This window comes from Gymnogyps californianus, chromosome 4, assembly GCF_018139145.2.
Source record: "Gymnogyps californianus isolate 813 chromosome 4, ASM1813914v2, whole genome shotgun sequence".
Classification (NCBI taxonomy): domain Eukaryota; kingdom Metazoa; phylum Chordata; class Aves; order Accipitriformes; family Cathartidae; genus Gymnogyps; species Gymnogyps californianus.
The window spans coordinates 58,457,306-58,471,277 of NC_059474.1; the positions used below are offsets into that span (position 1 = coordinate 58,457,306).

At 42.2% G+C, this 13,972-nt stretch overlaps 1 protein-coding gene across 1 annotated transcript in view; it reads left to right on the forward strand.

The window, feature by feature from the left end:
- Positions 1-5,982: 5,982 nt before the first annotated feature.
- Positions 5,983-13,972, forward strand: part of SGMS2 (sphingomyelin synthase 2) — a 35,669-nt gene continuing 27,679 nt past the window's right edge. The window contains exon 1 of the mRNA XM_050896061.1: positions 5,983-6,046. The gene's annotated coding sequence lies outside the window, so the exon portion shown is untranslated. The remainder of the gene's footprint in view (positions 6,047-13,972) is intronic.

Genomic DNA, 13,972 nt, shown 5'->3' on the forward strand with positions numbered 1-13,972 from the left:
TTGCTAAGGACTGAAATAAAATGTGATTCTGGATTTCTCTTAAAAATATTAAGTCCACAAAAGTATTTATGAATATTTTATTATATAGAAATTTAGTAGAATTTCTAGGATTTTATCAGTGACCTGCAGAACTTAATGGATTTACATTAATACCAAAACTTTTAATCCAGTACCTCCCTAAACACTTTACAGATTTAGTAGATGGTCAGTGAGAGCTGAGAATAAATTTGTCAGAAGAGAAGCCTTAGTGAGGACCTAGCAGCAGCCTTCCAATGCTTAAGAGAAAGTTACCAACCAAGAGTCCGATGCCAGGCTCTCTACAGAGGGGCAGGAAAAGAGAATGAGAAACAGCAGAGAACAGGAGTTCCACCTAGATATAAAGAAAACATATTTCAGTATGATGATACTTAAGCATTGGAGCAAGTTTCCCAGAGAGACTGTGAGGTCTCAGAGGTTTTCAGGACCCAACTGGACAAAGCTCTGGGCAGCCTGGCCTGAATTCAGTGTTGACCCGGCTTCGAGGAGGGTGTTGCACTGGGTGACCCCCAGAGGTCCATTCCTACCTGATTGAGTCTCTGATTCGATTTGCAGCTAACCCTGGCACTGAATGTGACAACTTTTTAACAGGCAGCATGCAGCACTGCTTAAGAATTTAGGACAGTAAGCAAGATGTAACTCATACTCTCAAGGAAAATTCAGCTAAGTAGAACAAATGTAGGCAAATTGCATTTGCTTCCAGTAACTGAAGTGAAAACCAATGAACACGCTACAGTTTTCCTTTAAGCCTCTTTGGGCAGTCACAGTCAGCAGTATTTGCATGCATCCCATTTGTGCCCTAGTCTGCCTGGTATTTTTGAAAGGATAGTGGCATAAAAACTTCACCACATGAGAAAGTTATTTCCAGAAATCCATTATAAGGACTAAAATGTAATTCTACAAGTGACCTTTAAGTATTGCGACTGTTTAAGAGAAATATACAGGAAGCAAAAATTATCCCAGGATTTGATGTCTGCATAAAAGCACTGCATGATCATAAACCTGTTAGCATCAGCATGTGGACTGTAGTGATGTATAGGAAAAGAGTGGAATGGAAGTGATTAACACTGGCCACTGGTGGGTTTCAGTTCTTATTCTGTTCTCGGGATGCCCAGTGTAAGCTAGATCATGATCTCTTAGGCAAGAGCTCTCTGGTTCAAAGGTTGTTAATCCCCAAATGATTCCAGAGATGTAAGGAATATAAGACACTTGTATTCCACCTTACTTCCCAGATTTTATATTTCAGATATTTTTTGCTGTAGGAGGTATCCCATGCCTACTCTAAAAATCTGTTTTTCTCCTTTTTCTGTCTGTAACAGGAGTCAGAAACACAAACAAGAACATGTGTACTACGGACTGTCTCTAGTTTGTCTTTCTCCTCGTCACCATATGGCAGCAAAATAACAATTCCTTAAGATGTAAAGAAAGGCATTTTGAATTAAGTAACAATAGGTTTTAAAAAGAGATTAAAAAAAATCTCAATACCTTTTAACTAACTTACATAATCAATGCAGCATGAAATCTTCAGGAATCATTACGTAGACTCCACTTATGGCTCTTAGGTGATGTGAAAATACTTTTCCACTGTATTGCAGATTGTGCCATCCCCAGCCTGCACCTGTCCCAGGCCCCAGCAGAAAGGCACAGAAGAAGGAGGTCCTAATTAACTAGCTCCCAGTTGCCACAATATCCAGTTTAGCCATGACTGCCTACTATGGCACAGATCTCTGTTGTTGCAATATTTTTCTGTTATTCGCATTAGCCTTTTCCTCAACATTTTTGTGAAGAAATTAGTAAAGTTATAAAATAATGCTTTAGAAAATACAAGTATCAAGCAGAGTAGGAATAAAAGATTTGAGTGAGAGCGCATACTGGATATTTATAATGTGGGGTTTTTTGCCTTAGAAAAGACCACAGGTACTGCAGGTTTTCCAGATGGACTAGAAAAATGCTTGCCTGGAGTTATTTCTATGAGGTGATCGACAAAGGCTGCTTTTGGTTTAGGGAAACATGTTAAAAAGCTGCTGCTTTTCATTAATTACATTTGATCAGTAACTCACTAGGGCTATTATTGTCAGGGCTGTGGATGCCAACACTTTCTCATAGCAGTTATATGATCAGCAGCGTTTCCACAAGTCACTCAGTTATTCCTGAGTCAGAAAGGAGCACTACTTTCCAGTCAGAGCATAATATGCTTTGCCTTTGTTCATACTCTGAAAGGAAGCTAAGGATCCTCATATTTCTGGTTCCAGTATAGTTCCTCCTTCAAAGCCTATCACCCTGTAGATCTTTCATACTTTCAATGCCTATCCCTGAACTGGCACAATGCCAATTCAGCTCAGCACATAATTAATCAGTATCAATTATATTCATACTAGATACAAGATTCCCATCAGCTTCACATTGCAGAATACTCTTCCACTGCCATCTTACTTTCTATTGCCTTTCCTAATGTGTGCAACCTTGGCGACATCTGTATTTACAACTCCTTGTGATTCATTTACAAGAGCAGAACAAGAATCTCCACTCAACAATGAAGACATCTCAAAGGTCTGCCTACATATAAACTTGTGGTACCTAAAGTCAAGATTATGCTATGGTGTTTTCCATTGAGACATTTCATGGCAAACTGTCAGCCTCCTCATCTCTTCTGAGAACCGCCCCTCTTCTCAAGCTAGAGACTTGAGAAGAGTCTTCATCTTTTTTCTCATCAGATTATAGGAAGAACCCTTCTCCCTGTATTATGACTCACCCTTTCTCCATCCTCCTCCAAATCAATTAAAAAATATGAATCAAAGGAAAAGACACTTTAGAACATGTTTTTATGACAGTAAATGTACATTTGGCAGGACATAACACTATCTGGATCCCTTTACTTTGGCTTCATGCCATCAGAAGCCATATAGTCACATCTGTGTGATGATACATACAAACAGGCATAAAGACTCATCAGGAAGTGCTTTTCAGTCTAAAAAATCATCCATTAATCAACATTTTCTCAACTGGGGCCTTTGCGCCAAATCTCTTGGCCATGACTTTCCATAAGTAGAACCAGGGCATTTTGCTCCCACGTAAGAATAAGCCCAAAATTACTTCTGGATACATTTCAAATACAGTGGAACAAAGGTCTACATGCATCTTTTCACCAAACTCATTTACCTTTTGAGTCCTCTGAAAAAGAAGACATGTTAAAGCCCTGCTAATACACAGAATATCAAAAGAAGCATGTCGTGTTTGAAATTCAGAACTGATATATGAGTCAGCTCTGTCTTTTGCTTCTTCATATCTCTGAGGTTCATGACTCATTCACTTACTTGAAGGATATGTCAGAATGTCTTTAGCCGTTATTTCACAGTCAGACTTTATTCTACAGTCTTGCACAAAGTAATAGCGAGATTTCATTTGAGACTATTTTGTATACCTTCCAGTATTTTTCCTCAAACCTTTTTATACTCTTGGAGAAATAGGCATGGGATTGTATTCAGATCTTACATATTTGAGGAGCATCACACCCTACACACAAAAAAAAAATGACCAAAAGCAGCGATCTTTTGGTGTTCAGTGCATAACTTCATTAAGCCCTACTTGTTGGTTGCTGGTCCTTTTATTTAAAAGGAGAAAAAGCATCTCCTGTTATGCTAGCCAGAAAGAAAACAAAAAGCAAGTACTTTGGAAGGGTAAGTAGATAAGCAGCTAGAATAGAAGGATCCTTTACTCCTTTCTGTCCTTTTCCCAGTGTTTATTGATATTGCCATTGTGCCTCTTCTGAAGCTTCTTGCATTGCCTGCGACCAGAGCCAGGACAGCAGATTAGATAGGAGGTTACCCTAGTATGATAGATCTCTCAGTATGTTTCATACTGAATTTACATTCAGATGATAACAGCAGTCACTTTTTTTTTTAAGTAGGCCACCTGTCCCTCATGCAATTGTGTCAGCTGCTTAGGTTTAAAAATAATTTTTGCTAAAAAAAGTCTTCATACTAATAGAATCCTAAAATGTAAGATAATGAGATAAAAATCATATTGCTCATAAACTTCAATGGGGAGGGGTAAATCTTAGCAGTTTTGGATTGCTCATTCACATTCCAGTCTTACTTCCTTTTCCCTCTATTTTTTTCTCCTTTCCCAGCTGAATAAGATAAAATTCTCCTTCATAGAAAAAGCAGACACAGAGGGACAAAAAGAGATCATCTAGCAACTCCTATTCAGCTACTGTTAGTTTGTATTAAAATGTAGGGGCTTTTTGTTTTGCATTACTGGGGAAAAGCCCTACAAACTTTTTGTTGAAGAGGACAGTTGCTAGCGGTCAAAGGTTTAGCACAACTGTTCTGATTCAGATGGGCCTGCTGCAAAAAATCCTAAGGCTGAGAAATGAAAAGGAAGCTACATGGGAAAGATGGGATCAGAGAAGTTAGAGAGCAAAACTATTCAGGAGCATGAAGAGAAGATAAAGTAGATAAGGTTGATCAGCAAAGAAAATGGGCTAATTCAGCTGTCAGTTGACTTTGTGATAATTGTTACAGCTAAGCAGTCTTCTCTTAATTTTCATGCATTTAATGTCATATCCAGAAATTCTTATGATGCTACAGAAAAGCCTTAATAAGCCTTTTCAGCTGCCTGGCATCATTCTTCTGATCTACTAGTTGTTTCCAAAAATGTTACCTCTCTTCCTGAAGAGGTTGAGAATATTTCCCATACTTTTGCTTGAGGCAGTTTCCTAGAATCACCTTGATTTTCAAACCTGCAGATAGAGACAATAAACTAGAACTTAGTTTTAGAATTCCTGATCTCCCGTTTCCCCCCTACACCCTCTGTCAAGTAAGTACCTGCACTCTTGCTATTTCTTCCGAAGCCTTGTTTCATACAAGCAAATGCTGCTGTTGTGTATAGAAAGAGCTCTGAAGCTGGAGTCAGTGATTTTGGATGCGTATATTTTTAGACAGAAAATCAATTTTTGGCTTCAGTCATAAGGTAAACTGGTTTAAAGAAACTGAACCAGTTCTCTTATTTCACACCTTCTAAAGCGTGTCTGATTTCAGGTAATTTGAATACTGAAAGCATAACTAAAACCAAACAAGCAAACAGCCTTGCCCCCCCGACCAAACCCCATCCCACAGTAGTATCCAAAGGAAAAAATAGGGTAACTTTGTGATACAGCTTTTTCTGCTTATGTAAGTGAAACATTGAGGAGCAAGTGCAAAGTTTGTTTTCAGTTAATTGCTTTGTTAAAAAAAAAAAATCACTGTAGTCTAAATCAGTTTTTCTCTTTCCCATGAGCTTTAGCAGGGAGTATAAATTCCACAAAGCTTCAGCATTTTTTCCTGAAACTATCCAAGGATGTAAGCCTTTGGAAATATAGTTTGGAAAACTTAGCATCTCTGCTCAGCTTTTGGTCATGAAAACAGCTAATAGAGCCATTTTTGAGGAATGTAAACTGTATAAAGTACTAAGATTAAGACAAATGGGAAACAATAATCACGGGTTTTGTAAGTCTCAGAAATTAAAAGAGAGTAGCTGGAGGAAGCCCGTACCCTTCAGAGATGCTTCAAGCAGTCCCAAAGCTGGGCAGGCTGTTCCTGAAGACCAGCCTCGCTAACAACGGCAGCTAGAGGCAGCGAAGGTCCCTTCCCTCCCGGCAGCAGGCAGACGCGCCGCCCGCCGGAGCCGGAGCCGGAGCCGGAGCCGGAGCCGGAGCCGGGCGCCTGCGGGGCGCGGCGGGCTAGCTCCCTCCCTCGGGCCGCCCGCCTGCCATTGGCCTGCCGCCGCTTCCCGCCTCCTTTGAAAGCTTGAGAAGGGCGGGCGGCCGCGGCGCCTCGGCAGTCGGGCGGCAGGGTAGGGCCGTGCCGGGCTGTGCTGTGCTGTGCTGTGCTGTGCTGTGCCGTGCCGTGCCGTGCCGGGCCGGGCCGGGCCGGGCTGTGCTGTGCTGTGCTGTGCCGTGCCGGCTGTGCTGTGCTGTGCCGTGCCGGGCCGTGCGGGGCCGGGAGCGCCGAGCCGGAGCAGGAGGCCGCAGGTAATCCCCGGGCAGTCAGGGGGCGGCTTTCTTTACTCGGCGTTTTCCCTCGTGAGGGTTGAAGGCGAGTTCAGTTGACTTTAGTGAACTTGACTGAGGTTTCTTTGCTCGCGGATCCTCTTGCAAAGTGGTAGCGTTAATCGAAGTCTTCTAAGTTTGTATGCTTAGTATAGCAGTGCTTGTCTTGACAGCTTAGTGCTTTATAGTAGGTAGTATTCTTTTTCTTTGCATGGTTATTTGGATTCAGCTTCTACTGACTTGTAAGGTAGGCTTGCTATCTAAGCAGCTGAACTTGTGGTTGTGCTAGCTGTGATGATTTATAAATGTGTTTCTTAAGGTTCTAATTGCTACAAGAGTGGGACAGTACTGTGTACTTTTGAACTGTGATGCTCATGAAGTAGTAATGGAAAAACTTGTCTTACAATTTCTTTTGTGGATTATCTTTTCATCTACTTGTTCAGTTGCCAAAAATAGTGACATTAATGGTGAGCCTATAAGGTAAGCTTTTTTCCTTGTTCTAAAGCCCTTGATGATGAAAAAGTACTAGTGAATTGATTAAAATAATTAGCTGGAGACATGAATTCATGTCATTGCTGAAATGCATCTAATTCCAAAATTGTGAAACTTATTTTTGTTAGGTGGTGTTAAGTGTTTAGCGAGTGTATGCTGATGAAGAATCTCTTTATGAACTGATATTCTACATACATTTGGCTTTAGTGTATTTTATTATTTCATAATTGGATGAGAATAATCATTCTAGAGTTACTTCATCTGTTTCAAGGTAGGAGTATCAACTAGCACCTTCATAGATATAATAGGGCTGCTGTTAGAACCAGCGTACAGAATATAATGCTAGGCCTGTATAGAAGTAGCTTGCAGGATTACCGTGATTTATATGCTACTTGAAGAAAAAGCAAGGAAGAATTATGAGGGACTATACTTATGGGGGGGGGGTACAGGACACTTCAGTGTAAAATACCTATGTATGTCTTTATCTGCCCTTAACACAGCTGTAATAAAGGCTACAAATATGTGTGAGCTCATTAGAACGTGTGCTTATACAATTCATTAGTTCTGAAACTGCTTAGGCTGAGCACAGATATATAGTTCTTCCCTATCAAATTTCTGCATAGAAGTCTGCTATGGCTTGGATACACAAGTAGGCTTTTTTTGTACTATTGTTTACTCTGTCTATAAACTGTAAGTCAGCTTGAACTAGGAATTCCTATATGGTTCTTGCTTCCCCCCACACAAACCTCATCTTGCAGCTTTAGTTCTGTCCCATGGCAGAACTAAGCAGGATTCTGGTGGTAGCTGCCTTTGAAAACTGCTTGGGTGTCTCTTTGGAAATAGTCAGAATTTTAATGCACAGGCTGGCTGTGTTCATTTATAGAATTACTGTTTCCAATAATATCCCTGCTGATCTCATGAAAGGGGAAAAAAATAAACAGTAATGAAAAAGATGCTGGGTTTGTTCCAGCTGAAAGGAACAGTAACTTTTTTTCCTCAAAATTTGTCTTCTCTCCTCCCTCCCATCCGCCTCCCTGGGAGGTAAGAGGGAATGGCGACTTGTATGTTGGTCTCCCCATGGAATTTTGTATGTGTGTGAGAGGTTTCTTTTTCCTCATAAAGTCAGTCATCATTCTGCAAGTCTTAAGTTCTCGCCTTCATAATTCCTGTCTGAAAAGGACCTTGTGAAGTTAATATAGTTTAAAGTAATGATGAAGAGATGTGCTGCTAATTTCTCTGCCAAGTTTTATGGCTTCACAAATACGCCACTTGCTCTCAGAAGTTTGTTGCTATGCAAGACTTGCAAATGGTAGTTACCAAATTAGTTACAGACCATGTCCTGTAAGCTGCTCTTCATAGATGCACCTCTGAGCTCAACAGGAGCTCCGTGACCAAGTTCTTCACTTCTTCAACAGGTCATCTGCGAGGATGGGCTTGTAGGATTGGATGTGAAGTGTAGCCTTGAACAGAGCGAGCTAATGTACTGTTATTTTTTGCTCTCTCAAATGCAGTGCTTCAAAGAATGATATTTAAAAGTAAAGACAGTGTTTCAGATGACTGTTGTATCTAAATAATTTGGAAAAATGCCAGTAACTTTTCCCTTCTTTCCTTCTAACCTTCCTTCCTTAAATGGCTTTTTTTCATTTAAAAAAAAAGAGGGGGGCCTCTGTCTAGCATTTGCTATATCTATATGTATGTTTGCCTGTAGATACTTTTTTTTTTACTCTCATTACTATTTCTACTCTTGAACTGTTACTCTGGCAGTCGTTATCCTCTTTGTAACAGCTTCAAGTAAAATGCAATTCTGCGAAGACTTGCATGCTATTAAGTGTGTGCAATTAAGCATATGTGTATGTCTTTGTAACCAGTTAAAAGCAAACGCCCTGCCCATGGTACCTCTATTGTTTTTTCAGATTAGTTTTAAAGGATGCGTTAGCCAGTTACAGGAATTGGCAGGGGGGAGGGAATCGGAGCAGGCAGTGAAGAATGCTGTGAGGTTCAAACGGATTTCTTTGATTCAGCGCTACAGGTGTGTATGTACATTCACCTAGCAACAGGAACAGCAGTAGTCTAGCTGAATTGTTTATCTGGTTATAATATACTATTTGTGTTAAGCATGCAGGAGGGAAAACTTAAAATCCTGGCATCCTGTCTATACCAGCACTCTGCCTGTGGGTATGAGATCAGGGTAGAGTTTCCCTGTCCCACAGAACTCTGGGAGTGCAGAAAATGTTTCCACCCTGTGCTGGAATAAAGCAGATTCCCCCTTCCCTTCCCCCAGGCTTTTGTGGAAAAAAACAAAGTGTGAGCAACCCAAGCAGAATAGCCAATAGCTGGGTGAAGGGGGCTTTCCAGGGATGTAACAAATACAGGGTCAGGTGCCTTCCTTGAATCCAGGGCTGTGAACCAGGCCGCCTTTCTTTCATGTGACTGCGCTCGCAGCTAAAGCTGTTTGACTTTAAGGCAGGACAGGTGTATCTCAGCCAAAGCGAGTTTCCGGGTGGATGAGTTGACACCTTCTTTCCCCCTCCCTCCCCCTGCCAATCCCATGTTTTTTTACACTGGAAGACTCCCAACAAAACCTGGTTGCTACATAATGATGGGGAACTCTTAAAAACAAAAGAGGGAGGAAAAAACCCTCCTTCCCCCCCCCCCCCCCCAAAAAAAAAAAACCCAAGCAAAGCCAAGTCCGAAGACAGGGGTGAAACACATGAGAAGCAGGGGGTTTCAGCGACAGTCATCCTTCATTCGAGAACAGAGTTCGGGAAATTAAGTCCCCCGGCAAAACCGGGAAGCCTTTCCCTGCTCGGGGGCGCAGCGCTCGGGTCTGCCCTGGTTATGGGGGTGCGGCGTGGGGCCCGGGGCGGCCCCGAGCACCTGCGCCGCTGCAGGAGCCGCGCCTCTGCCACCGAGCTGGCTCCCGGGGGGGCAATGCTTATCTCTTAAGAAATGTTTTATGGGTGCAGTATAGATGTCGGTATCCCGTTTTGCGACCTAACTTAAGCCTTCCCCCGCGGCAGGGTGGCTGAGCCGCCCCCCGGGAGAGACGTGTGTGGTTTGAAGAGGGGAAGGCGGCTGTGGGCAGGGCAGAGGCTGCAGGCAGGGAGGGGAGGCCGGGGGGGAGCCGTGGAAGGGCACCGGCATCTCTGCATCTGCCAAGACCTCGGGTACCCCGGAGGAGGTGCCATCCCCGGCGCAGTTAAGGCGGCTTGGCAGCGCCGGGAGGAGGCGCCCCCGCCGCCGGGCCCGGCCGCACGGGGCGGCGGGCAGCGCGCGCGCGCAGAGGCGCGGGGGGGTGGTGGCGGCGGCGGCGGCAGCCGGGGGGGCCGGGAGCGAGCGGGCGGGGCCGCGCCGCGCCGGCACCCGCCACCTTTAGCGGCGGGCGGGGGCTCCGTAGAGGTCCTGCCGGTTTTTCTAGCCCTGCCTCTGAATAGCAGCAGCGCCGGGGTGAGTCACTGTTTGGAAATGGAGTGGGCGTGTGTGTGTGTAAGAGAATGAATGATGTCAGGGAGGACCGTGGCTCTCGCGGCGAGCATGAGACTCGCGGTAAACACGGCGACAGCGGCAGCCCCGAGCGAGCGCTGCCCCCGGCGCCCCCCGCCCCGGAGCCGCCCTCCAGCGGGGGAGCGCTTCCAGCCGCGGCACTGCTGAGGTAGCGCTGCGGGCAGGGAACCTCTCTGAGAAGTGTCGCCTCCGCTGACGCCCTTAAAGCCAGTCCCTTTCGCCAGGAAGAAGAGTCTGAGGCTGTGAGAGGAGCAAATTGCAGGGGAAGGTAGAGATGGTGGCAAACTTTCTAGCTGCTTCTGCGTGCTGCTACCTCAGTGGTGGGAGTGTCTGGCCCTAAGGAACTGCAAAGCCCAAACCTAAGAGCCCTGAGGCTCCAAAAAAGACTTCGAGCTGCCTTTAGAGGAGGAACTGCCAGCAGTGCAAGCTTTTGCATATACAGCAGAGTAGGTAAGTTGGGAACGGCACAGGTGGATTAAAAGCATGGCGTACCACAGATAGGCACTTAGAGAACCTCTTTCGCAGAAGACCTCTACGTGTGAACTGGACAGAGACTGGGAAGAGCAATCTTGCACTTGTGGTCTCTTCCGTTTCTAGAGGACGTATGTTTAACCTGTAAAATAGTGTTAATTTTACTCTTGAAGAGGCCCCTCTAATTAGGGAGGGCACCTGCTGTGTTGGTTTCTCTTGCGAATATGTAATGCATGAAACATACTTAGTCTGCTAGTAAAATTGCATGTTCTTGATGTGGGCAATGTGTGCATACCACTTAGAGCAATACCACGTACCTAGTTGAACAGGAGGGGACTTCAAGGTGCCTGGTTTCAGCTCAGGAAGATAAAGGATTACTATAAGGATCATAATGGACTTGTAAAGGTGTGTTGCTGTAGGGTTTGTTTGGGGGTTTTTTGTTGCTGTATGGCTGCTCCCTTGAAGCCACTCTTAAAGTTCCTGAAGTGCAGCTAAATGAAACTTCTTGACTTAGTGGCAGAGTACGTTTCTATTAACATTGCATGGTTTCTGGCTTAAATTTAGCTCAAAATCCTTGTGAAAAGTAGTTAATGCATAATCTTCTGGCAAGATAATAAAATTCCTAGAATACAATGTAGACTAGCTGTTGTTCAGTTTAATCCATTTCTAATCTTTTTATTTGATTTTTTTAAGACCTTAGAAAATCAAATATCTATCCTCAAACCACTTAACAACTATTAATTTATAAAAAGTTAATTATATAGATTAATGGTTCCATAGAGGTATTAGCATAAACTGAGCAGGTGCACGATATTCTCTGAGACAGTGGGCCTTACAGAAGTTTTGGCAAGCTTCACTTTAAGTTGCATGTATTAAATGGTTTGCCTAAAAACCAAACTGCTTTTTTACTATATTTAATGTAGTTGCTTATGTGTATTATTATTTGACAGGGCAGGTTTTTGGAGACTGTACAGCCTTAGATACTTTATGAAACCAATAACTTAGTCTTTATTTTAACCTAACTTAAATGATCTAGGGCTTAATTTACTAGAAAGGTCAATGTGCTTGCTTCCATATTTTTTTTCTTTTGGATAGGATTTACATTGCTCTTCAGTAAAAATTTATAATCCATCTCTGGTTGTAGAGAAACATACTTGTGTCTCTGTCCTTCAGAAAAATATTCAAGTGTACCCTGTGTAGTATGTGCAGTCACACGGGGTATTTGGACAAATCCAAGTGGTGGTGGTGAGAACTTTGGGTGAAATTGTAAGGTGATGACAATAGTGTGTAGATACAGGCCCCTAATGAGATTGGTTTCTGTACTGTCCTTGAAGTGAACTTGTATAATGGAGAAATGAGAATTTGAAAAGAGCAAAGATGGATTTTTTTTTTTCTGACTCTTAGGTTGATAATCTGAATCTAGAATGACTTTACCTCTAAATTTTAAATATTGAGCCATGGTTGGCATGTTGATGAGCATCTATTTTTCTGGATCATAAAAGCATCTTGTGATTGTAATATTGTAGAGACACAAAAATGATAGGGCTTAACAATCCTGTTTTCATAAACTAGTTTTCTTCTGAATTCAAAACTTAATGTTTTAAGTAGACATCAGAAGTATTATAACATGGATGCAGTATTGTGAAAAACTTCATATTTCCTTATCAATTAAAAAAACCCCAACACCTCCCCTCCCCCCCATATCTCCCTGTTCTGGGAGAGCTGAATAAGAGACTTCATCTCAAGTATTTCTCATTCTGAAAAACAGAATTCTTTATTTACAGTGTATTAGTATACCAAATAAAAGTACGAAGACTGGAAAGTAGTGTATTGATTTTTAAGGATTAACCAAAAAAAAAAAATTGAAACAAGTGATGGAGCTAAAAAATGAGTAGTTTTTCTTAAGGACCCGGGAATGTCAAAGAAGGCTTTTGAAGAAATGGCTCGTTACAGTTAAGTCTCCTAGTATAGAAATGGACTTTGAAGATGCAGATATTTGTAACAAAGTTGCATGCATCTTCTGTTTGGATTTTTTTCTAATTTTGATGGGCTGTTGGCCTACAATGTTCTTTGATACTATTTGTGGGGAGTGGACAATACAGATGCTGTGACATTTTATTTAATATGGATATGGTATTGCAGTAGTCCGAACAGATGCTGGGAAGATTAATGTAACACTAGGTCCACTGTCTTCAGAGATCGGTCTGCTGGGAGAATTGTTTGTACCATGGACACCACTGTCCCCAAAGATGCTGCAGACACTAAGAATGTCAGGCATCCAGGCACCACTGTCCCAGCAGATGCTGAAGACCTTAAGAGCTGCTGATGGGAAAGTTTTATGTAACACAGATAGCTCTGTCTTGTCCATTCTGCACCTGTTTGAAAGATATTTCTTAACTATACTGAACCCAACTGTTCTAGCGAGGCTCCAGAACTTTAATAGCCACAAGTGTCTCCTATATTAGGACACTTGCTTATGTTATTACTGTTTCTCTTCCCCAGAATAGCTCGTGTGGACACGTGTAATACGAAGAATGAAGTACTTCTTATCAATATAGTTGGTTTTGGAAGTCTACTTTATAGCTGTTGATAAGAATTTTAATAGGACTAAACTGTATACTAAAACTAAATCAGCTTCAGGAAAACCTGTTACCCTCTAGCTAATGTGTATGTAGTATCTGTAATACAAGGGAACTGCTGTGCCTTCAGGTCATGCTTGTGGTTGCTGAGTAAAACTTCCTGCCTTACTGTGTGTTAAGTCCCTTTCAAAATATGCAGTATCAAGTATGGGTCCTCTTGTTTGCAGTCTGATGGCATTAAAAAATATTGAAGTCTAGTCTGTTGTACAGGTGAAGGAATTAAAATAGTTTGTCAGAGTATCTGAAGCTGTTGAGTTAATCATTGCAAATAAAATGGTTCTTAATGAAACAGTGTTCAGGTCTAAATCCTCAAAGAAAATAATTCTTGAGCATGATTACTCAGGAAAACTTCATTGCATTCATTCTGACAAGATAGTTTTATAGTAAAAAAAGCACGTATTCAATGTTTAACTATTTAATTTTCCAGATAAAATACCTTTTCTCAAATGTGTAACCCTGGGAAAGGAGAACATCCTGTTCACTTGAAGGTATCTGAACAAAAAAGCAGGTGTCTTGCTTTCACTTACCTTCCCCAGTTTATGTAGGTTAACTTGCAACTGCCGTGTTTAAGTTTGAAGGACATCCCACTTATTCTTTATAAACTTTGTAAACAAAAACTAAGTTGCTGCTATCAGTGGAACTGTGAGGCTTCCAAAGGGTGAGCTTTGCTGCTGCACAAAGCAATGTCTTACTGTTCCTGGCTTTTAGAGTTAATTTCTTGCTGCTCCCTTCTGTAGTCTTCTGTTTTCTTTTCTCTATGTATTCAGATTTCCTTAGGCTGAACCTTACTAGAATCCTGTGC